Source organism: Dermochelys coriacea, chromosome 5, assembly GCF_009764565.3.
Source record: "Dermochelys coriacea isolate rDerCor1 chromosome 5, rDerCor1.pri.v4, whole genome shotgun sequence".
Lineage (NCBI taxonomy): Eukaryota > Metazoa > Chordata > Testudines > Dermochelyidae > Dermochelys > Dermochelys coriacea.
This window is the reverse complement of record NC_050072.1, coordinates 75,295,084-75,320,860: the sequence shown is the minus strand read 5'-3', so window position 1 is coordinate 75,320,860 and position 25,777 is coordinate 75,295,084. Positions and strand designations below refer to the sequence as shown.

Genomic DNA, 25,777 nt, shown 5'->3' with positions numbered 1-25,777 from the left:
ACGAAGGAAGCTGAACACTTCTAAAGATGGCTTTAGAATCCCAGAGCGGAAGGCAAAAGTTGAGGACTAGGCTGTGGTTCCATCACTGATTTTGTTTATTTTGAAGGCGTAAAATGCATTATTTCAGAATTCTGCACAAGTACATATGTTTCACTGATAAAAACTGCATACAGACTGTGACAACCATGATGCTTAAGAGTATCCTTGTTATAATACACTAATGAAACCAACTGGGTTGAAATCCTGGTTCTGTGGTAGTCAGTGACCAAAATCCCATTGACTTCTATTGGACCAAGATTTCACCCTTGGCTCTTTTACAGCACTTTTATTCCTAGGACCTCAAAGTGTTTTACAAAGTACGGTAAGCATCATTAGCACCATTTTATAGATGAAGAAACTGAAGCACAGAAAGATTAGGTAACTTGTCCTTGGTCACACAGCAAGTCAGTGGCAACACTGGATATAAAACCAAGTCTCTGACTCTCATTTTTTTTTAACTTGATTCAGTGGGGTGGAGTACTCTGGCATGATATCTGGAAAGGAAGGGTTAATTGCATGTCATTAACAGCCAGAAGATCTGTAGCTGCATGTGCAGCTGTAGATGCAATGAATCACTTATTCTTAATAGGATATCAGGGCAGCCTTTGAAAATGTGGGCACGTCTAATTGGCCCCAAGTACCTGAAGTCCCAGGGTAATATAACGCCACCGCCACCGCCGCAGCAGCAGCAGGAAGAAGAAGAAGAAGAAGAGAAAGAGAAAGAGAGACAGCATGGATTGTTTCTGTGTAAACTCTAAGCTTTGGGAGAGGGCTTTCCCATTTGTTAGGTGTTGAGCTGCCAAAAATTATGTGCTGGCTTCATTCCTAATGTGAGTAATTGCTGCACTGTCTGGCCTCTTACACCGACTATGACCATGAAAGTTTGGGGATCAGAGAAGGCATAGTGAAATCCCAGCCCCACTGAAGTCAGTGGGAGTTTTGCAATTGAATTCATTGGAACCAGGATTTAATCTGTAATTATTACAGCTGTAAACTTGTACTCACAATTGCTATACTTAAGGCTCTAGTAGTGTTGCAAATATACAAAAGTTAAGAAAACATATTTTTAAGAAAGTAGGTACTTTGTGTTTCCCATAAATAGAGAACAAACCATAAATTTTCAGTTAAGATTACTGTGATGTGTACTGGGGTGTGTACCTGCACAGGCCCTGAATCAATTAATATGGGCCTGAGAGGCCAATTACCATACAAGGCTGCACCTAAAGGATGGGCCAGCCTTAACAGACAATGAAGCTCAGATGAGGAGAGGCTGGGAGAGGACTATAAGATGAAAACGAGAACAGGAGGGGGCTATAGGGAGGAGAGAAATTCTGTAATTGCTTTCTGGGATTAGAGAGGCTCTAAGGAGGAAGCCCTAGGGGGGAAGAGCGTTAGCGCTGAGATCCTATCCTCAGTAGGGAAGTCTATTAAGAGGCTAGGAGAGTCTTAGAGCCTTCCAAGGAGTCATAGGAGTTTGGTTGAGAAACACTGCTGGGTAAAACAAAGCAGTACAGATGATTAAAAGAGCAAGCCTGAGGAGAGCAAAGGTTGGTTTAGGTTTGTACTTTTAGTTTGGGACTTTGTTGGGGGGGATTCTAGGAGAGGGCCTTGATGGAAGCGTGAAACTAGAAAGGTCATGTGGGAGAAGGCCTCAGATAGGCCACTGTAGGAAGATGCCCAGGGAGGTAGCAGCAAGGAGTTGAAAGGAACTGATCTTCGTTGCTGGTTATAGGGTCCCTGGGCTGGAACCCACTGTAGTGGGAGGGTCCAGGTTCCTCTAGTAGCCACCAGAGAAGGTGGCATGCAGCTATCCTGACAGGAGATAAGAATGTTAGAAAGCTGAGATCCATGGGGCCCAGAGCTGGAGCCACAGATGTTGTGTGAGGATGGTTGGACTATTTTCTGTTATTATCTCTGGACTCTGTATTATCCTGGAAGGGTACACTTAAATTGTGACCTGGCAGAGGGCTGAATCAGGAGAAGAGGTGGACTATTAGAGGACCAGGGCAGCCATTGGCAGGTGGCACTAGACAAGAAGACAGTTGTTATACTACACGTAGCTACAAGGAGGTGTTCCAGCAGTAAGTCTAATCTTTCATAATTGTTGCTTTTTAAAAAAGAAAATAGGGAGGAATAAACAAATGTAAAATCTGTACCAGAAAGTAGAATGTGCTCAAATATATTGCTTCCTGAATTCTCACATGCTGAATCTTAGCAGACAAGCATTTATGAGATTTTTTTTTTTACAGGATTTTTTGCCCAACCTATCTCAATCTCAGAACAAAATATTAAACTGATTCTATCCACCTTCAGAATCTCCTGCCTGCTCGAAGGGCAGCCTCTCATTTAACCTCACTATCATACATGGTTTGTTTGGTCCTGCCCCAGTGCTCCTCAAAATATGGTGGCCTTCCAGAAATCTTTGCCTAGTTTAGGGATTTGCAGCAAAACCAAAAACCAGTAGAATTTCACCAGCTAAAGGGATCCCAAAGTGTACGGTGCACAGCTGGGAAAGAGGAGCCATGCTACCAATATTAGCTCTAAGTGCATTGCAGTCGGACAAAAATTAGAACTAGCCCTTAGCTACTTCTAGGATTGGGTGTGTGGGAGCATACAGATCCTTGATGCATAAAAGCATGATGGCATTTTTGTCTGTACCCTGGGGGTCTGTGTCAGTGCCAGCTGTTAAAGGGTTTTTGGTTTTGTTTTGTTTTTTTGTCCTTTGTTTTCCAACCATTTTGTTCGCTCATGTAAAATGAGGCTTCATCGTACAAGTTTTGCCCAACTTGCTCAGCCAGTAAAATTGTGTACCACCATATGTTTAAGTATAAAACCTTTATAGCTGAGGATCTGGTCCAATAATCTCAGACTAATTAGTTGTATGATATCTGACATGTATGTACTAGCCATTTCAATTATGCACAGGTATAAGTGATATAACTCTGTATACTAGGAGAGATGGGAAGAAAGATATTTCTTGAACAGCTTATTTGGTTTTAAGTCTTGAGCAGGCCCCTTGTGCCAGGATAAACCCTTTAATAAAACTACATAATTTGAATATTGTCATAATATCCAAGTTCACTGATTAAAAATAGCTTGAGTGATCCCACAATTCTTTATCTTTCATAAGGAATTAGTGTAGAGATCCAGCAGAGAGAACTTGCATTTCTATAACCTTTTGTTATATATACTGCAGTTGAAAAGCATTTATAGCCTGTGGTATTATCAAGACCTTAACATTTTTCAAATAGTAGAGTTTACAAACATTCCTCTTCAATGTTTTTCTTTGCAGGGTAGTTCTTTTGTCTCACATTTGGCTTTTGGCATCATTCATACTGTGTGTTTGGCGCTCTAGCCAAACAAATGCAATGTCTTGACAACCATAAGTTTTCAGGTGTTTTGAGTTGAACAAATTAGTTCTCACCTGCCAGATTGTCAGTCAAGTATTGGGCAATTACTAGTTTGATATATTGTGTATTAAAGCAATATCCATCAGCATTAAAAACTGGTAGGTATTAAAAAGCCTTATTTCATGGGTAGCCCCAAAAGATCTGCTCTGCTGGTGGTAACCATACTTCACATGATTTACTTTTAAAAGGAAGACTGGCTACTCCTTTCAGCGATAGGTTTTAAATAAAATTATTTTTAAACTATGAAGGCTAGATAAAAGCAATTATTTTTATTATTGAATTACTACAGTAGCTCCTCAGTGGCCCAATCAGAGACTGGGGCCTTAAACATTGTACTAGGTGCTGTTCATACATATAAGATTAATCATTTTGGGGACTAGGACTATCTAAAAATCTGATAAAAGATGTGTGGATACAACAAACTGGGAGAGTACAAGGTAACAGTGAGATCATATCAAGGGATGGGCATTATACAGCTCTTTCCTTTACCTGTTTACTAACCAGTCTCCTCTTCCCTAAATACTCCATTTTATCTTGCAGGCTCAAGGATCACACCCAAGTTTGCTTTGATTCTCCTTCTTGTGACCATCTTTACTATTGAAGAGGAGTGTTGAATGCAGTTCCCCCTGGAGCCTGTGAATCAGCTAGTGGGGTTACTGCAGAGTGATATGAGGCAATGTCTCTACATGACTTGGCCTGGCTACTCTAGTCCACTACTTCAAATGTAAAAGTCCTATTCTGGGACACAGCTGTTAGACTGCAAACTCTTTGGAGCAGGTACCATGTCTTGTTATAGTATACAGCACCTAGTACGATGGGGCTCCAATCTTAAATGGGTGGTTGGAGTGCTGTCACAGGACAGATAGTTAGTCATGATGAGACTTCAGAGGATCCTGATTTTCCTGAAAACAAAGGCTTCATGCTTGGCTGTGCATTAGTGAATTACACTATCAGCAGAGGCAAAATATAAAATAAAAATAGAATATGTGAGCATTATATATATTTTTAGAAACCTGATGAGTTCACTGTTATGAACTGGTGCTGTAGAATTGCAAAGTATATACTGCAGGCCTACAATAATATTTAGTTATATTTCAAAAGCATCAAAGACAGCATGTGCAGTATTTATATACATTTGCCTTGGAGATTGAAAAGATATGTGGTTTTGTTCACCCCTTCTATTTGATTGGGCTCAGTCATTGTTGGGGCTTAATTTTGATGAATGGGTTATATATACTTTGAAAATTAGCAATCTTTCTCATCTTTGTTGAGAGCTTACTTTATTCGATTTTAAAGATAGAGATTCTAATTGTCTTCCATGCTGAGCAAACTATCTTGGATCACTTTGAATAGTCAGTGTAAACATTTAAAAAGTGCTATTTCACTTTACTCATTTGCTTCTCTCTCATGCATCTTGACAAATGTGCCAGTCTGGTTTTCAGTAACAGCAGCTTCAGAAGTGCTCCTACATATAGTGCCAAAACTTTTATGGTTGATATCTTTATAAGACAGGAACACATCATCATAATTCTATTTTTAAGTAGAACAGATTTTTGCAATGTTACAAACAAAGCAATGGCACAAACGCTGTACTTGATTGTATTAATTATATGAACATGTCTAAAACACATTCCACTTCTTACATAAAATATTCATATGCCTATGTCATCTTTTACCCATATTTATTACCTGTGTCTTGCCTTGATGTTGCCTGCTTTTACAGACCTTTCAAAGTACTCAAAATCCAAGCATTTCAATGAAGGATTTCAACAGAGATAAAGCTGGCATTAACCTAAAGACTAAGTATTTCACCTTTATAGCACATTCATCTTTTACTTGCCAATCCTGAAATTGCCCCTAATTGCATAAAATAAATAACAGGTCCCTTAAACACAGAGTTTTTGGGGGAAAGGGGAGATTTATTCCCAAGAATCTCTATGTGGAAATGACCCTGTATGTGTAGGTCTCCCTTCTCACCCCTGTCATCACTTGTGGTATGAAGGGAAGTCCATCAAAGGCTTCTCTAGGCCTGGAGATGCACATTGGAAAAGGAGACAAGGGATGGGGTAATATGTAAATTATTCCCTATATCCCCTTCAGGAACCACTTTGAAAGGACACTAACTTTGGTGCAGGAGGGGCTTCTGATACCATTGAGAGTGTTCCCTGGAATATTCACTGGCTGATCCAATGGAGTGATCCAGGGAGCAAAAAGAGGTGCTGGGAAGCCCTGAGCTGATGTGGAAGAACAGGGCTTTCTTGTGCCTCAAGCAGATTCCCCCCCCCCCCCGCCCCATGGTAGTGCTGATTTCATAGCTTTTTAGGGGGTAAAGCCACTTCTTGTACTGCAAGTGGGGAGGAGGCAAATCCTACCTCACTCATGGCACAATCAAAAGTTCAATCTCCTTTCAATTCTTTTTTAACAATAAATTAACTTTATTTTTTAAAGAATGGAATCCTTCAATGTTTGTAATGTGACCCTCACAATATGGAGCAAAGAATTTTGATCTTAAATCATCTGATCAGATAGCACTCGCAACTATCTTTGCAGGTGGTTCCCACCGCTCCTTCCTCTAAGACTCTGACAAACCCCATTTACTTGGATGCATGACTGGAGAATCTATTCATATAAAAAATATTCACCGGCTTACAACCAAGGAAGCAGACTGCATCACTGGGCATACCCATACCTTAGGTGCCACTTATTGGAAACATTCAGACTTTGTTCCTAAAAAGGTACACTAGATATTTTGACCATCTAGCTTATTCTGTAGACTTGCAAACACTGGAGGAGGATGGGGTGAGGTGAAAAGATACAATTCCCCCCTGAATAATACCATCTGCTCTATCTTCAGGGCAACAATCTGTCTGTATTTATACTTGTCAATTGCCTATTGCACGTTTGGGTGGTTGATCAATAATTTGGTGAAAACTGATTCCAAACTAGAGAATATTCTCTTCAGAAGTACTATAATAAACTCCAAAGATAATTCACCTCTTGCAGGAAATCTCTAGTAGCCAGAGTGGAGTCAACTCAGCCAGAGCCAGGGAAATCACCCCAACCTTCTTCCTGTTTGGGGGAGGAATTTTAGCAAAGGGAAATCCTATTGTCATATTGCTGTGTATGGGACTAGATCTTCCAAAGATAGCCCATGTTTTTCCCCCCATGATCTTTGATTTTAAAAACTGATTGTGTAGTCATAAAACCAAACCCTCCTTGACTGACTTGACCCCATTGCTTTCAACATGTGTAAGGTGAGCAGAACTTGGTCTCATGCAAGAAAATATTTATAACCACTAGAAAACAAGGCTTGCTGTTTGCTTTTAAATCCAGACACTGCCATAGGGTATGTGCACATTCTCATTCAGAGGCAAAATTCTGTTCCTCTGATATCTGGTTACGCTGTAGTTTGGATGTAAAGTAAATCATATAATTTGCAGCCACACGGAGATTAAAAAAAATCTGCTGTGGATAAAAACTCAAATGCAAATTTACTATTTAGGGTACAATTCTGCCAGGTGCTGAGTGCCTCTCCAATGGTGCTATGCTCCATCAACTCCCAGGAAAGTCAAAGGGAATGGAGAGTGCTCAGCACTTCATGGGAGGTGTTCAGCATCTGCCAGGATCAGAGGCTAAATGAATGATTGGGAAAAGCAAACGTTCAATGGTTTCCAAGCTGTCCCTAGGCATTTTACTGCAAGATTAATTTCAAGTTTTAATGAAAATAAATGGTAATGATCTAATGGGGTTTTTAATTAGAAAATATACACGTCTTTCAATTCATTCCACAAGAGTGCTGGGTGGTTAGAAAGCAAATAGAGACTCAGGCCAATCACTTCTGAATATAAAGATGCATATTATTGATTAGATAATGTACAGTTACTATATATTTTAAACACTCTGCCATGATTAGCTGGATATGCCATAGAATGTATATACACATTTAGATAAAATGTATCTGATCAAACCTAGAACAAATATATGGGGTGGGGATTATATAACTGTGTTATGTAGAGTAGTGATTTATGCAGTTGGTAATCCTGACTGATCACAAACATACCCACAGCAAAGACCTGATCATGATTCCCTGAGCTCCATGACAAAACTCTCCTTTTACTTCAATGACGCAGAACTGGGCTCTAAATCACACTTCTCTAAGTATAGGGGTTTATACCCACCTACTTTATGTGGCAGTTATCTCAACTATGCACTGTTTTCTCTCATGCCACTATCTTGCTTTCTCAGCTTGAATACTTCATGTTGCAAACATTGCCATATGGTTTCTTAAAGATAAAAATATTACCCTTTGATTTCTTTTGTCATCCTACTTTCAGTGTATTCTGAGGATGCAAACAGACTAAGGAAGCTTGCACTATGCAGACTAGACTATATAGTAAATGGCTGGCTGATGATGATAAATCTCAGACAACTCTTTAAAATGTAAGATTATTTCTTGGATTTATTGTTTCAAAACTTAATCCCTTTCCCCTTGGTATTTCTTTGCTTATTGCATATTCCACAATGAACAGTTCAAGTTTTCTGAATTTCACAGAATGGTGATAACTATCTTCCCCACCCCGCAGGGTAAAACAGAAAGCTTGCTCTCATAAAACAGAGAAACTGAGTATATTTAACGTAGACTCTATCAGTAGAGTTGCCAATTTAGATTGGACATATTCCTGGAGGTTTCATCCCATGACAAATGTTAATTAAAGACTAATCTTTAATTACTGAAGACTGCAGGACAGTCCTGGAAGGTTGGCAACCCTATGTATCAGGAATCTTGCAGGGGATTTGGAAGTGTAATAATGAAGTACATATGGTGAACCTAAACAAAGACCAAAGCAACAGGAAGCCAACAAGAAAAACAAATGACTCAGGTTTATAGAAGATCTTAAGTAATACTTAGAAAAATAGACAATGATTTTGGTCTCTAATTTCTAAATGAATGATTTGTTTCCTTTTTAAAAGTCAGTCCCTTTGGATCATATAGGATGTGGAAATTTTGATTTTCATTTTTGCAATGTTCCAGATTATCAGAACTGTGATACAGCAGTGATAACGGAATGTATTTCTGCACAATTCTGAATCTGGGATAATACAGAGACAATATTAATGCAACATGAGGGATACAACTTTAAACATACATGTCAAGAAATGAAGAAAAAATTAAAACGAACACCACAACTTGCCTTCTAATTGTATATGGAATCACTAATCTTAAACAGGAAGTGTATTAAAGAAAACAGCTACAGATTTCACACAGCTTTGTCTCTGCTGTTTACCAGAGACCATGGCCTACCTGGAACTCTATAAAGCACATAGTATCTAGCAGTTGAATAATGTACTACCATGAAACACTATTACACCATGAAACCTATGGTGGTGGAACCCTCTAATTTTGGGGGTAATAGGGACACTGCAAAGGGTCTGCCTACACAGTTTCCTTTGTGGAATAGAGACTAGAAACATGAAGAGGAATCTCTGCTATCATGAAAAATATACAACCCTAGCCCTTTTCCTTGCTGAGATACTCAGAAATGTAAACCAGTTAAATACCACCCTTATAACTAGAATTGAAAGAAACAAGCTTTTTGGAATCTATTTTTATAGCAGGTGGGTGGATAGGGTCCTATAGAATAAACACACTTTTTAAAGAGGAGTTAGTTAAATCTGGAGTGCATCCCAAAGAATCTTCCCAAGAACCTCTCCAAGTCCTTAGGCTGGCCATATGCTGTATGAACTGGAATATGTCACATTTTTGTGGGGGAGTATGGGAACTGTGGACAGGAATAGGTTACATTTTTTGGTGGGGAATGGTGGAAATATTTTGCAGGCCCAGGCAGGCCCTGACTATTAACTCACCAACACAGCATATACAGTAACCCCGGTTACTGCTTAGACTGTTTAGATTGATATCCAAATATTTATTATGGACCAACTTCTGCTCCTTGCTAATTAGGGGTGACATTCTGCACCGTCCTCTAGAAGACCCTAATTCAATTTTTCACTTCTTACTGAAACAGCCTAGTGCTATGGAGGGATACTAAGTTTCTAGAAGGACATTCATATAATTAATATTCTGGTTCAAACTAGAATCTAAAACCAAATCTACCACAAGCAAGTTATTTGTCTTTAATGCCACTTATTTTCACTTTGTACTCCCAAAATATTTCTTGGGTTGATTATTGAAAATACCCACCATTAAGGACTCTGAGGTACCAGGGTAAATTGATCTTAGTTTCATGCGTGCTTCTTTGTGGATTTTGTAAGTTCTTTAGGACAAGGACCATATTTTCATATGTCTGAGATAAATGACTCTAATTTCACTTAACTGCTATAAATAAGGAGTAATCCCATTGAAATCAATAGACTCCAGTAGAAAACCAGAGGAAGTGAGATCAGGATCAGGCCCAAATTAAAAATTTTAATTTGAATTGTTATGTCCATGGATCAGTATGAGCCCTACTTCCAGAGACCCTTCCCATTGGATTTAGAGCCCCTCCCTCTTTCTAACTTTCCTTCCCATCTGTGACATTCCTTTATCTCCTTCTTTCCTCACTCTCACATATCAAGGTTGTTTTCTTTGTCCTCACAAAACCAATTCTGTCCTCACCATTCTCCTTCCCTACAGCAGAGCTACTCACTCCACCTTATTATGTACCATTAAATTTCCCATGCTGATCCTGGTAACCCCACAATGGGTATGTGCTCCAGAAGGTGTGGGGGGAAGAGAAAAAGGAGTGGTTTAGGGTTATTTTTTGTTCTCTCCGTGCTTTCATTGGAGTTTAGTACAAGTTAGCCCTGATATTAAAGCTCTTCTGACATTTAAATGAGCTGTGGTCATAAAACATTTTTATTTAAAAAAAGTTTCAGTCCCACAAGTAAATTTCCAGCTAACATTCAGATGTTTGAAATGTAATTAATGTGAATGCTCTGTGAGTTGCACAAGGATTTCTAACCTTTGAACTGCGAGCCAAACTTCTAGCTTCTGCCATATGCCTTCTATGATCCACATGTAGTCACACACATATCACAGTTAATGTCATTTATTTCAGCTCTTTAAATTAAATTGACTATTTTTACAGTATAGTGGAATGAATAAACAATTATATTTTTGATTGCTTGATGTACAAATACCATTCAGATTCATCAGAAATGACAGTACGCATTGTAAACACTACATTCCCTCCCTAGTTGGCAAGGCTGATCCTCAGATCTCTGTACTAAACATCAGAGAGTATGATAGAGATTAGAGCATGTTAGTGGTTCAAGCCCAGGACTGGGAGGCAGGAGATGTGCATTTAATTCCTGCTTTCATGTAGTGAACTCTGACTAGTTTGCAGATCCATACACAGGCTGTGCATGGGACTCAAGTGAAGTGTAGTAGGATTGGTGTAGGCTCTTTCAAGAGGGTGGGTTTTACTTTGCTTGCCCTACTTCATCTGCCAAAAGATGGAAAAACAAACCTGGCAATGTGACAAATGTATGAGTGCAAATTATTTATTATATATAGTTCCCCACTATAAGGCTTATGTAAGTGGCTTTGTCTGGCTTGGGGAAAAAAGGTGTGATGTTAGCGAACATCATTGAAAAGCCATGGGTAGACAATGCACACTGCCTTTAACACGGCTAATTTCCCCTCTACCCTTTAAAGTAGATGAAGATTCAAAAGACAGAGGTATTCCATCTTTATATTCTAGAGTCTTAGGGGTAGAAAACATATTACTTTGGGTTTGTAAAGTGCTGTCATTGTACAGCTCTATAAATATGTATTGTATTACATAAATTGATAAATTAGTAGAACTATTTAGAAAAAAATTCCCCATGAAAAATGTTGGCAAAGGATTAGTATGCATTTTTCTAAGGGGAAGAGGAGGGGTGAATTAATTGAAAACCCAAAATTTTCAATAACTGCCTTTCACTGCAAAAATGTCAGGTGTGGGTTGTTTTTTTTTGTTTTGTTTTTGTTTTTTTTTTTGTTTAGAAAAAAAAGCCATTTGAGTTTGAAACAAATTGACAAGACTTTTGACCAGCTCTTGAAGTTACCTTCATAGGTCTGGGCTATACCTAAAACGTATGTCGATGTCACTCATTACTCAGGGCTGTGGAAAAATGTGTCCTAAGCACAGTAGGTGTAGACGCGACTCGGCCAATGGAAGGACTCTTCTAGCAGCCTAGTACCGTCTCTTGGAGCAGGGGATTACCTACACTGATGGAAAAACCTCTACTATCGATTGTAGGAAATGTCTATGCTACAACATCATGTAGCATTGTAGAGTAGACCTACTCTTAACAACTGGAGCTGGTCAGAAGCAAGGTATCCTAGCTAAGTCACTAGAACACTCATGGTTAGATGTTTCTATTCTGTTGAGCACCATTGGTAGTTTAGCAATAAAATACTGATTTCCACCTGCCATCCCAGAAACTGCCCGTTGAGTTAATAGGTTTAATTTGTGAATTTAAATAAGTACTCCCAGCCTCTCCCCCAAGGAATGGGCATTTCTTTGTGAGTTGTTGGGTGAATACTGACAAGCATACCTCTTAACTTTCAAACCTGCCACTACGTAACAGAAAACATTGCAACATGTGACAAATTACCCAAATGTTGAACATGTCTATTAAAAAACATTTTAATCTGCCAGTTATGGTACATGCAAGTATAAAACCTGTTTCTAAATGTTTTTTCCATGTATGAATGAAAGAAAGCAGTTTTGTAAACTGGGCCAAGTTATTTGTGGGGTGGGGTGCCTGTTACTGATTGCTAAATTGATTTCTTTCATACACCTAGTGAGGCCATCCTTATAAATGAGGTTTTATCATTTAATATCTATTACACCGTCATTCATAGCCTGATGTGCAACAAAATATTCCTCTCCCCCAGTTCGACCACTAGGGAACATGGGTGGGGAGGGTCCATGCCCATGCTTCTGCTGGTACACTGGGGAGAGCGTGCAAGAGGTGAGAAGGATGGGCCCTGATACGGTTTCCCTCAACCTCACTTCATGCAGACCTACCCCATGAAATGTCTCTGACACACAGTATAATTAATATTACTAACCTACCCCATCCCCTAATGAAAAATAGCTGCTGGCCCCAGTCCTCCCCGCAGCCTTTCATGAAAATGAGCTGCCTCCCTCCACAATCCCTCTGCCCTCCCGCACATTGCATGCACGAAACAAATACTGGTTGCCTCTATCCCCCATCTTAGGCTTGCTGTATGGCAGACTGAGCTCCATATTTGCAGCTGCCGCTCTTTCTACTACAGCCTGCAGCTCAAGGATCCTGTCCCTCTCCAGGAAGAAGGAGCTGCTGCTGCAGTAACTCTTGGCTACTTGCCAAGCAGAGAGAGACCTGGCAGGAAAAGAGGGGAGGTGCTCAGGAACCAACAGTAAATTTAAGTTGAGGAAGAGAGCATGTCTGCTGGGCTGACTTTTGCAAAGAGGGATTAATAAGAGCTCAGAGCCATCTTGCTTCCTTCTCCACATTCCCCCTGATGAATGTTGGCTGGTCCCTCCTTTGCCTTACCTGAAATATTGTCAGCCCCCAGGCTTCTTCCCTCTCCTCATAACGGGGAGAGAGTAGGAGGGAGTTCAGAAAAGCTGCAGTAGCAGAGCCATCTACTCCCAGACAACAGCTTCCCATCTGTTCAGAACAGTGCGGGGAAGCTGGACTGGCTCCAGTGCAGCATGTACCTCCTAATGCAGTACAGGGGAGAGCTCTGCTGATCGGTCACAAGCACAATACCTATCACTAGAACAACCCCTTTCCTTTCAGGCACACTGTGCATAGCATTGATTTAAACATATGGGAATCATTCACTCCACTCCCACCTGTAGGATGGAGTACCCATGTGCACCTCCCACCCTCAGAGCCATGAACAGCTCAAGAAGTGAGGTTGGGGGGGGGAAGAGATGCCACACATACACAGACAGACAGCAAGGAGAAAGAAGATGGAGAAAGAAACTTCTTTCTCATCTCCCAGCACTCAAAACTGCAGGAGAAACGAGGAACATCTCCCACTTCCTCCTCCAGCTACAAACAGTAGCTAAGAGAGTACAGAGCTCCCTTCTTTTCATATCAGCAGTGGGTAGATGAGAAGAGAAGGTGTCAAACCTAGGCAATTCTGGGAATGTTGGCATGGCAAGTGACATCTGTTGAATGAATACCATTGCATTTCTCCCTTCTTTCTGTCAACTGAAAACCCTGTCGATAAGCCCCAGACTGAGAGAACTTTCATGGCAGTTGAACTGAAGAGCATAGGTAGCAGGATGGAAGAGTTTCAAGGAGGTACCAAGAACTCTATTGGGACATGACTTGAATATTAGCTGTAGTTGTACTATTTTTGTCAATAGTTCTCTTAATAAAGGGCCAGTTTAGTTTTGGAAGCAGAGACACCTATCATGTTTTTATGCAGCACCTGAAATATGGTGGCAGCAGTCAATGTAGTGAGACTCTCAGCAAGGAAGAGAATGTGATTAATAGGCAAACGAAGCACCCCCAGAAACAGAGCAAACAGGTAGCATAGAGGGACAGAGATCACCAGGAATACTGGATTTCCAGACAAGACATTACACAAGCATGGAAGCAAGAATCGAGTCTAAACAGAGATAATGAAAGGTGATAAATATGAGACAATGAAGATAAAACTGTTTTATTATCTTATTGGGTAAAAAAATGAAAAGTGAGTGAGACTCTAGGGCCAAGAATAATGCCCTAGGCATTGCAACAGCTGATAAAGGTGTTTGAAGACTGTTACCCACAAGACAGAATGGCACTGTAGCGAGATACTGGTTTTTTTGGGGGGGAGGGTGTTACCAAAACAAAGAATAGAAAGAGGGAATACATACTTACATAACAGAGCTTAGAACTCTGGAATTCACATGCAACTTTAGAAGTATGAAAGATTTCCAAATTAAAGAGAGGCTGATTCTTGCTTACAGGAGAAATTGAGAGAAACCCCTCCAAATAGCAAGGGTAGGTGAACTGTCCAGGGAAAGGGTAAAACTAAAAACAGCCACTAGTGCATAACAAATACATATGGATAACCTAAAGGAACCCAGGCAGCAGGACAGCAAGAGACTTACTGAGAAAGCAGGCATCCTGGTCCAGTGTGTATACTGTGAAAAGCAGCATGAAAGGCAGAAAGAATAATGCCCAGCCTATGGGCATAGGTACGAGGATTGTAGGAATCAGAACCAATTTGTCCCAGTGCTTTAACTATCCCAGAAAATAAAAAGCAGTAGTACCTGCAGTAATTGAGGATATAGAGACTTCCAGTGTAGAGGATCCCTGCAGTGTGACTTAAGCAGATCCAAAGATGCTTAATGTGCACATACTGCAAAAGAAGGCTGCCACCCATTAAACTGCCACATTCACAGCTATGATATTAAAGACTAATTAAATTCCAGCTGGACTACAGTAACACTGATAAACAGCAATATTAGACTGGAGAAATGTGACTAGGGGCCAGCGATGTACAAAAAAAATCCCACTCTGAGGCCAGTGGGCAAATGCCGGCTGTTAATAAGAAAACCATGAAATGAGACATTATTGCTTGGTGTTTATATTGTTGACACCTGAGTACCATGCACTGCTGGGCAGCAGGCCGTGTTCCCATGAACTTAAATACATTTGTTTACCTTAAGTACATAAGTTTATCTGCAAAAGCTTTTTCACATCCCTCCTAACTGTCCTGGATTCTGGTACATCCCCCAGAACCCTCTATACCAGCTTAAAGGCTTCACGGAAAAAGGAAGACCTGGGGAATTATAGACCAGTCAGCCAGAGTTCAATACCTGGAAAGATACTGGAGCAAATTATTAAACAATCGATTTGTAAACATCTAGAGGATAATAGGGTGACCTACTGCATAGTGGGGAAACAGTAGATCTACTGCATAGGGGGAAACCTTAATTTTAGTAAGGCTTTTGCCACAGTTCCACGTGACTTTCTCATAAGTAAACTAGGGAAATGTGGTCTATAAGGTAGGTGCACACTGGTTCAAAGACCATACTCAAAAAGTAATCGTCAATGATTCGCTGTCAAATTGGGAGGGCGAATCTAGTGCGGTCCCACAGGAATCAGTCTGGGTCTGGTACTATTCAATATTTTCATTAATGACTTGGATAACAGAATAGTGAATCGGCTTATAAAAGTTGCAGATGACCCCAAACTGGGAGGGACTGCAAGCACTTTGAATGACAGGTTTAAAATTTAGAATGACCCTGACAAATTGAAGAGTTGATCTAAATTCAACAAGTTGACATTCAGTAAAGAAACGTGCCAAGTACTTCACTTAGGAAGGAAAAATAAAATGTACATCTACAAAATGGAGAATAACTGGCTAGGTCAGGGGTCTCCAAATTATGGCTCGCGGGCTGGATCTGGCCCAGGGCTTCCATTTGTCCGGCCCTCCAACCAATAGGGGAGAAGCGGCAAACAGCTGAGTAGCCGCACCGAGCAGACAGGGGGAGGGGCCGCCAGCAGCAGCTCATGCAGGGCGGCAGCGCAGCTGAGCTATGCGGAGAGGTGAGTGCCTCTGGGAGCCAGTGTCCGCACAAAAGGGGAGCCAACTTAGGGGCGAGTCGTTGCTGCAGCCGAGCAGGAGAAGCAAACAGGCCGGCATAGATACCCATCAGCACAAAGCAGGCAGGCTGCAGCCGAGCAGGCGCGCCGAGCAGACACGGGGAGTGGCTGCCGGCAGCAGCTCGTGCCAGGGGGGAGGCAGGGGGTAGCTCAGTTGAGCTGTGCGGAGGGGTGAGTGCCCCCAGGAGCCAGTGTCCCCCCAAAAGGGGAGCCAACTTGGGGAGAGTTGCTGCTGCAGCCAAGCAGGTACAGGGAGAAGCAAACAGGCAGTGTTTGTAGTAACTCACAAATGTGTGAGTTTTTAGAAATAAAATTTTAAAAAAATAATGTGAAATGATTTTTAATGTGTTGACAAATACTCTGTGTGATTTCACAGTACCTGCATCGATTAACTTTTATACCTGATGTAATGCAACACTGACACAGAGTAGAGTAGTGTTGTGTTTTTAACGGATCGGGATATTTTTTGAATATATTTAATTTATTTCACAGTTGCTTCAGCCCGCAAAGCCCCTTCTAAAATCTAGTAAAGTTTGGAGACCCCTGGTCTAGGTGGAAGTACTGCTGAACAGGATCTGGGTGTTATAATGGACCACAAACTGAATATGAGTCATCAATGTGACTCAGCTGCAAAAAGGCTAATATGATTCTGGGGTGTATTAACAGGAGTGTTGTATGTAAGACACAGGAGGTAATTATACTCACGACTGGTGAGGCCCTAGCTAGAGTTCTGTGTCCACTTCTGAGCACCACAAGTTAGGAAAGATGTGGACAAATTGAAGAGTCTAGAGGAGAGCAAGAAAAATTATAGAAGTTTAGAAAACCTGACCTCAGAGGAAAGGTTGAAAACACTGGACTTGTTCAGTCTTGAGAAAAGAAGACTGAGTAGGGACCTGATACGTCTTCTAATATGTTAAGTGCTGTTATAAACAGAATGGCGATCAATTGTTCTCCACATCCACTGAAGGTAGGACAAGAAGTAATCGGCTTAATTTGCAACAAGGAAGATTTAGGTTAGATATTAGGAAAAACTTTCTAGCTATAAGGTAATGAAACTCTGGATAAGCTACCAAGGGAGGTTATGGAATCCTCATCATTGGAAGCATTTAAAAGCAAGCTGGACAAGCACCTCTCATGGACGGTTTAGGTTTACCTGGTCATGCCACAGCACGGGAAGGTGGACCTGATGACTTCTCTAGGTCCCTTCCAGTCCTACATTTCTATGATTCTGGCTGCCAGAGTTATTTTCTGTTGGCCCGTGGTTGCAAGGGAGAATGGTGGCCCCGCCCCCTTCAGTTCTGATTGGTCACTGCAACTGGCAGCAGGGAGGCTTGTTGCCCTGCCCAGCCCATAACTCTGTGTCCAGCATTGAGGGAATAAGTTCAGCAGCTGCACCCTCTGCAGGGTGGGATAAGAAATACCTATCAGTCACTAGACACACTCCAGTGCTAAAGGGCTGTTGGGAAATCAGGGCCTAAGCAATTGCTTAGTCTGCTGCTGCCTTTCATTGCTGCTCTTTTTCTTTCTCTTCCACTATATTGCTTATATTATTTAGGTAGTCGTCCATATATTCCCCAGACAATTGCTGGGAATACAGGAGTGGGAAGTACTTGTGCTTGTACTTTTACTTATAAATACATAAGTACTATTTCCACAGCATACTTATACTGTTAAGTATGTCTGCAATGGTGTGCTTGGAACTTAAGTCCTTTTTATCAGTACTTATGGCAACCCCGGCAGTGGGACAGTACAAGCCATGAATTACATGACAGTACAACTGCAGAATATCCCCAAAGTGAGAGAGCAGGGAGGACAGTCAATGTGGTCCTGACCAGCATTATAACAGAATATATGGACATATTCCAAGGAGAGGACACCTACAGGGGAAACTGAACTTAGAAGCAGATCTCCACATACAGCCTGTGTGATTAGTGAAAAGTAGAGTTCCATTAGCCCTGGGGGAGCTGTTAAAGAAGGAACTTGCAAGTCTGCAATGAAGAGGCATCATTACACCTGTGGAAACTAGTGTGGAGTGGATCAGCAGACTAGTAATGGTGAGAAAACCTTCAGTTAAACTTGGGATATGCATTGATCCAAAACCACTGAAGAGAGCACTGACAAGAAGTCACTACCTGTCACTATTGATTGAAAACATACTACATGATTTTGGAGGGCAAGGATAGGTTTGATGGCAAGGATAGGTTCTAGTATATTGAGCTAGATGAGCCATCTAACCACATGACAATTTTTGCCACACCTTTAGGCTGGAACCACTGGATGCAAATGTCTATGGGCATCACTCTGGCCCCAGAGGTCTTCCAGTGTAAACTGAACCGGGGACAATAGGGACTCCCTGACTGACATCAACATTGTAGCTGATGATATTCTTACTGTAGGAGAAGGCAATTTCACAGAAGAGCAATGCAAGGGGCAGGTTATCAAGCAGTAGCAACTCCTAAACAGGTGCTGCGTGTGGAATATTAGGCTGAATGCAACAAGCTGAAGCTGAGGAGAACTGAGGTTCCCTATATCAGACATCTGACTTTGGATGGACCCTGAGAACCTGAAAGCTATTAAGAAAGTTCCCAGACCAAAGGATATGAACGGAGTCCAACAATTTATAGGGATAGCCAACTATCTTTCCAGATTCTGCAAACACCTATCAGAAGCCTGTGAATCTTTGATACAGTTAAAACACAATGATACAGTATGGGATTGGTGAGAAATCCAAAAACAGGTATTGGAAGAGTAAAGAAAATCATAAGTGAGGCACCAGATATAAAATACTACAGCCCTGCAGAGCAGCTAGAGCTACAGCATGATGCCTCAGAGCAACGCACATGTAAAAGTTGGCAGCCTGTAGCATTTCTTACGAGTTCCCTGACAGACAAAGAAAGGGGATATGCGCAGATAGGAAAACAAGCTACTGGCTGTGTTCTTTGGAATGGAACAATTCCATCAGTTCATCTTTGGGTAGGAGGCAGACATGCAGTCATATCTCAAGCCATTGGAAAGCATCATGAAGGAGCCCCTGCTGAGAGCACACAAGGGACCACAACACGTTATTGAGATGCCATCACTCTGAGGTGAGGGTATGGTACTGCCAAGGAAAGTCAATACTGGTAACAGTTACACTGAACTTCCAGAGTCCTACACAGATGGCTCTGTGGGACAAAAGCTAGTCTATCAGTATGCTACAATACTTTTATAGCTCTCATGGCAGGCTCCAGGAAATCCAATAAATTACCAAACCAGATGAAGTGATACAAGGCAGTAAAATAGTTCATACCCCAGGCTGGCCAGATCTCAAGAAGCAAATGCCATATACACTTACCCCCTATTACCAGGTAAGGGATGAACTGTATGGGCAAGATATAATCTTGTTTAAAGGGAACTAAGCAGTAATCCAAACAGATTTAAGAGGTGACATTATGAGATGGATACACACATCACACCTGGCTACAGTGGCATGCCTGAGATAAACCAGAAAGTGTATCTGCTGGCCAGGCCCAGTTGAGAGCATACATGGAGCAGTGTGAGATGTGCAAAGATATAGTGACCAGATACTCTATAACCTCATTAAATACCTACCCAATCCTTGAAAAATATCAGAACAGAACCGTTCACTGTTAATTAACTGGAACTACACGGTCTCAGTAGATTATTGCTCCAGTTTCTGGAAGATGGCCTATCTGCAGGAAACTCAGGTAAGAATTATGATCAGAAAACTGAATGCATATTTTGCAAGGTATGACAAACCTGACATGCTGTGCAAAGTGCACTGCTGCAGAATTCAAATGATTCAGCACCACATGAAAATTTGAGCACAAGGTGGCTTCCTCTGGGTACCCACAAAGCAATGGGAGGGCAGAGCTGGCAGTAATGACAGCCAAGAGACTGATGACAAAGATGAAACAGACTGGAGGGTATCCCTACCTAGAGATCTAAGACCATTGTAGTACTCCCTCCCAGAGACTAGATAGTAGCCCAACACAGACACTGTTTGGTTTGAGAACCAAGACTCTATTTCCCATGAAGGGTAGTCTGCTGCAGCCCATTGGTGGAATGACAGGTAGTACACAGAAGCAAAGGCACCAAGTTAAGCAGGCAGCCTGCTACAACAAAGGGAACCAAGGCTGCTAAACCCAGGTGAGCAGGTCTAGGTCCAACCATCAAATACCCACACAAAGTAATAACAAAAGACAACAGTCCAGGCTGCAGTAGGACACGGGGCATATGAGATAGCTACAGATTCAGGACAGCAGTATAGATTAAACTGAGGATAGCTGTGGAGTAGTGTCAGACAGTTGGCACATCCAGACAGATGGGGTCAGGGGCAAGGCCAGGACCAAGAGGACATAGTAAGAGCCTCAGCCTTCAGCTGGCCTGATGTAGTAAAGTAATTAAAACAAGGTATGAGTAACACAGAGGACCAACGGGACACCATCCAACAGAAAAAAAGGCAGTAACTAGGTGGAAGCAAGTCCCCCATGAATGGCAGTAACACAAACAGGAAGACTGGTTCGAAGAGCAGTATTGTGTTGAAGGAATATAAGGAATATAACAAGTCATAATGAGGTGGGCTATATAATAGTAACTGCTGGCCCCAGAAAGTCAGCAATTCATTGCACAAAAGACATAACAACAAACATTGTTAAAGGGAAAGATGTAGCAAGCTGCATGGAACTTCGAGGGAGAAGCACAGACCGCAGAAGGGAAGAGTTTGGAGCAGACAACAGAAAGTCAGTCTGTCTACACATGGTTGGAATGTTAGCTGTATTTCCAGCACTTCTATAAATAGTTCTCTTAATAAAGAGCCAGTTTAGTTTTACCAGTGTGGAGTTATTTCATACTATAACTATCATGCAGTACATGAAACAAAAATTGAGTTCACACTAATTCAGATAAATAAGACTTCAGGTAAGCATAGGACTCAGGTTTTTAGGACCTGACCCAACATTGAATTGAAATTGAGGTGAGCCTTTCCATTAATTTCAGTGGCCTTTGAGTTAAGGGCATTCATATACATCATATTACAGAAGGATATAACCCTACATATTACATTTTGAGATAAATGAAGTTTGTTTTAATATAGTATAAATATTCCTTGAGTGTACTGAAAAGCACAAGATAAAAACCCAGTGCCTTGTATCTTGAATAATGCTGTTTGTTTCCTATGTTTTGTTTTTAATATACAGTAGGTCTCTGAAAACGTAAACTATCTGCTTTAAAAATGTTCTGAGCATTTTTATATTTTATAAAATGATCTGATTTAATGAGAACACATATGTTCATATATTTGAATTTTTAATGGTATTTAAATATTTAAAGTTAATTTAAATGCACTGGAGGCCACAGGACCCTGAGGATCCTAAAGCCTCCAGTAAACTTGGCTACATACCAGTACCATTGTTCTTTTTTTATTTAAAAGTAAGTAACTGTTGAAGTTAAACTGAGCAATAAGTAAAGGGAGGAAGCGTTTATAGGACAAAAAGAACAGCATTACTATTAATTTTTTAAAAAGAACCTTCATTCATAGCTGAGTCATTTTCAAAGATATATTAAGGAAACAGTAGCTTAGCTTGTGGCATGTACCAGAAGCAAGTTCAGCAAGCTACTGACAGCTATAACAACCTCAGGGTCCTTCTGAGTCCAGCATTGTAAACTTGCCAGTGTTTTCTTCCTTTCTTATGCTTGTGGATTTGCACCACCCATCTCTTTCACCTTCATATTTTGCTTTAAGTTTTGGGTTTCAATGATGCCAGAGATATTCCATCCATTATAAGGGTGCAGGGTCCAAGTCCTGCCCCCACACACCTGCCTTGTAAGCCAATATATATTTTTTAAAATAATGTAAAAATGTGAGGGCTCTGGGGTGGGTTGGGGATGAGGGTTTAGAGTGTGGGAGGGACTCGAGCAGAAGGTTGGGGTGTGGGGATGAGGGCTGCAGGGTGGGGCCGGAGATGAGGGGTTCATGGTGCAGGTGGAGGCTCAGGGCTGGGGCAGAGGGTGGGAGTGTGGGCTGTGGGGTGGGGCGGAGCCTGGCATGAAGAGTTTGGGATGCAGGCAGGCTGTCCCCAGCTGGGGTCAGAGAGGAGGACTACCCCCAGCACTCTCCTGCCAGCAGCAGCGAGCTCCGGGGGAGGGACCCCCCTCTCCGCCCCGGCAGCACACTCACCTCACACGACTATCACTGCATGTGCTCCTAGAGCCCCTCTCAGGTCCAGGAAGCCCCCTCACCTCCCCTGTGGTGCGTGTGGGGGGAAGCTGCCCGGCTGCTGCCCCTCACTGTAGCCTCACTGGGGGTGGAGGATGGGGCTGCCCCTTGCCTAGCATGGGGCAGGAGTGGTGACTACAAGTGGGGGGGCCCGTGTGCTGGTGGAGGGTGCCACCAGAAAAGGGAAGGGCCCGTCTGTCCGAGGCAGAAGGGCAGGGGCAGCCCAGGGTAGCCTCCCCTGACACAAGTGGTTAAGAAACCCTAGGATCCTGCGGCAGCAGTTGATGCCAGGAGCCAGCAGAATAGAGCTCAATGCGGAGCGTAAGGGCAGCTGCCCGCTGCCCAGGGTGCAGGCAGGGATGCTTGGGGGTGGCGCGCAGGGGCAGCAGGAAGGGCCAGGGGAGAGACCCAGCCCCGAACATTGGTGGAGCAGAGCTCCCATGCCCTGAATATTGCTGGAGCATGGGCACCATGGGCCCATATAACTCACCGCCCCTGTAAGGGTGAAAGAGACAGGAGTGCTGGTAAGAGATTGGGCTTTATTTCTCTAACCCCAATCACATGACAAGTTTATACCGCTGCTATATGGCAGAGGTCAGGATCCACTGACTCTAGTGGATAGTGTTACTGTTACACAGACCTTCCAAGTCTATGGCTTTTCCCCCAATAGGCTACTTACTGCTTTTTATCCCTTTCTCCGAGGAAAATCCATCCAATCTACTGCTTTTTCTGGTTCCAGGATCAGTATGTGGCGTATTTTGTATTAAAGAGGGATTTGAAAGTGTTAAGAAAAAACTCTGGCACTAAAATGGCTAAAATCTTTAGTGTGCCCGACTTTTCTCATCAAAGAGCATCCAAATTCCTCAGATGCTCTTTTGAGACACAATCCTAAGCAAATATTTGTTTCTCTTTGGGAGGGATGATTTTGTTTCTAGTATCCATATTTCTCAGATTTTTCATTCATCTTTGAAATTTGTTATGAGAACTTCTGGAGGTATCTAGGAATCATTTAATTTATCTCTGTGCTCAGAGTCAACACTGCTTCAGGGGGAAAAATCCAAAAATATTATTCTGGATCCTACACTTTCTAGTGTGCAACCTTAAGATGTCATTACCACTTCTCCTTAGTGCACCAGTACTGCAGAAAGAAGTACTGCAGAGATGATTTTTTATGTATTTTAACAAGGGTTACCATACATTTTCCCTGTGACCAGTAGTGCGTATCTGTTAATTTAAACAAAACTCCTATCTCATTACAAAAGAAGTCAAAAGTGCCACTTGGAAAACATTAAGTGCCACATGCTGAAAATGTTTATATCTTGTTCTTGAAAAATCGACTGACTGTATTGACATTCTAGCACAGCATTTAATTTGTGAACTTTAACGATGGATCTGTGGGTCTAAATGTATTCTCCCACTTTATTTTTTTTTAAATAGCTGCCAATACTTGTGTGTTCTGAAGAATTATTTTAATGAGCCTCAGGGATAAGGCTTCTCTTACAGGGATGATTGAACAATATTCGGTGCTTTTATTGAAACAAAATGCTTTGATCAACCCCAAATGAATATTTTTCCAGAATTTCTTTTCACACAAAATTGGGGAGGAGGGGATTCAAACTCTGGAATTTCTTGCAAAATGGAAAAGCTGGTTCCTGTCCCATTCAAGTGGAATGCTGTTCTAGAGAACTGGAATCCATCCCTGCCTCTGACACAGAAAGTCCTTATGTGATGCTGGGCAAGTCACATAAATCAAAACTTTTCACGGGTAGCCACTAATTGTGTATTCCTTGTTTTAATGGGTGCCTGACTTGAAATATGTAGGGTCAGATTTTAAGAAGTGCTGAGCACTCACAACTGCCAGCAAAGTCAATGGAAGCTGGGCTCTGAAATGTAAAGTGCTAATGATGCTAAGTACTCTGAAAAATCAGGCCCCTTGCATCTCAAATGGGCACCCAAAATTAGTGAACATTTTTGACAACTTTTGCCTTAATATCACCGGGCCTTAGTTTCCCGGGTGTAAAATGAGGGAAATAAAACCACATCCTGTACCAGGTGTTGCGAAGATAAAGTTATTAATGTTTGTGAATTACTCAGATGCTCTAGAACATAAGCACCATAGGAAAGCCTATGAGGAAAATAACAATTCTGTATTCAGTGCAGGGTTTGGATGATATGCCGTAAGTACTCTAGAGATGGAGCCCACATTGATGAATACAAAAAGTAATATTGAATAGTTACGCATCATGATCACAGTCCATCCTGTGCTCTGAATGAGGCAGTGATCCTGTGGGGAAACAATAGGGATAATTGGCCACTAATTGTGTGTCTTCATAACCTGCTAAACTGCTCCAGGATCAGTCAGAAAGGGTCACTTGAGAGCATCCAAACAGAGAGACTGCCTCATCCTCAGGGCTAATCACTTTGCTTCCAAAGAGCTTCTTTATAGCATCAGAAATAAAGGACCATGCTCAGAATCCAAATTCACATTATATGAAAGCACAATCTGCTGTCACTAAATGGATAGGCCTGGATGTCAGTATTTTATATACATTGAAAATAGGGAAAACAAACCATATAGAGAAACTTGAACATGTTTTTTTGCCTTTTGAGGGACATATCGATGCTGTCTGAGTGGGAGTGATATGACTACTACTGTAAATAGCTCAAAACGCTCAAATTACAAGATATTTGGGGTGGTTTGGAGGTGTTTTAGCTGATATTGTTCCCTCTTGCATTGCTAAACACAGACAGTCAGAGATTAAGTCCAAAGATTATAGAGAAAAAAGCAGTCATCCCTCTTAGAATCAGAATGAAACAACTGAGGAAAATTCTATTTCTAGCAATACTAATACAGAGATACATGCACATATGAGTCTTATGCTCCAAATATACATTTAAATAAGCAATTACTGGAAGAGCAATGGGTTGAGATAGATTGAGCAGGGTCCCAAGTCTATGTACATACTTTCTCCTGACCTCTAGCTCAATGGAGCTGCCTTTCTGATAACAGAAAATGTCAAGTTGCAATTCTTTTAGGGTAGTTGGGAAAATACAGTCTCTTGTGACGCAAGGTTTTGCATATGCTGGAGAGATGGTGCAGTAGCCCATCATACTGTGATGAGTAAAAAGACTCATTTAATAAGTGCCAAAAAATGCAGCTAATTAAAGCTCTAGTACTAACACCAAGCTGCAAACTTTAGAAAGCACTCAAGATTTAAGCAACAACAAAAAACTATATGTTTTGAGTCGAAGTGAAATGTTTCAGAAATACATTTGATAGTAGCCAAGGATTAACTGCATTTCATGCATGCTGGGACTGTTTGAGCATAGAATATAAAAAGCATAGGTGAGCTGTAAGACAAACTGAATCAAGAGGGAGAAAGTCTGCATTTTGTATTTAGTGAGACTGTACTAACCTATATTATAATTATTTTTCAATCATCGTCTTGGATTTTCATGCTATCCAGTTTATAGTTTAGCCACCTGGTCTCTAACAGGGAATAAATACAGGAAATGAACCAGA

The 25,777-nt window shown here is 41.5% G+C and overlaps 1 long non-coding RNA gene across 1 annotated transcript; it reads left to right on the top strand.

The window, feature by feature from the left end:
* Nucleotides 1–1,336: 1,336 nt before the first annotated feature.
* LOC119856087 lies at nt 1,337–4,626 on the top strand. Its single transcript, XR_005293151.2, has 3 exons — nt 1,337–1,586; nt 1,978–2,120; nt 3,990–4,626. It is a non-coding gene; the product is annotated as an uncharacterized LOC119856087 (long non-coding RNA).
* Nucleotides 4,627–25,777: the final 21,151 nt, after the last annotated feature.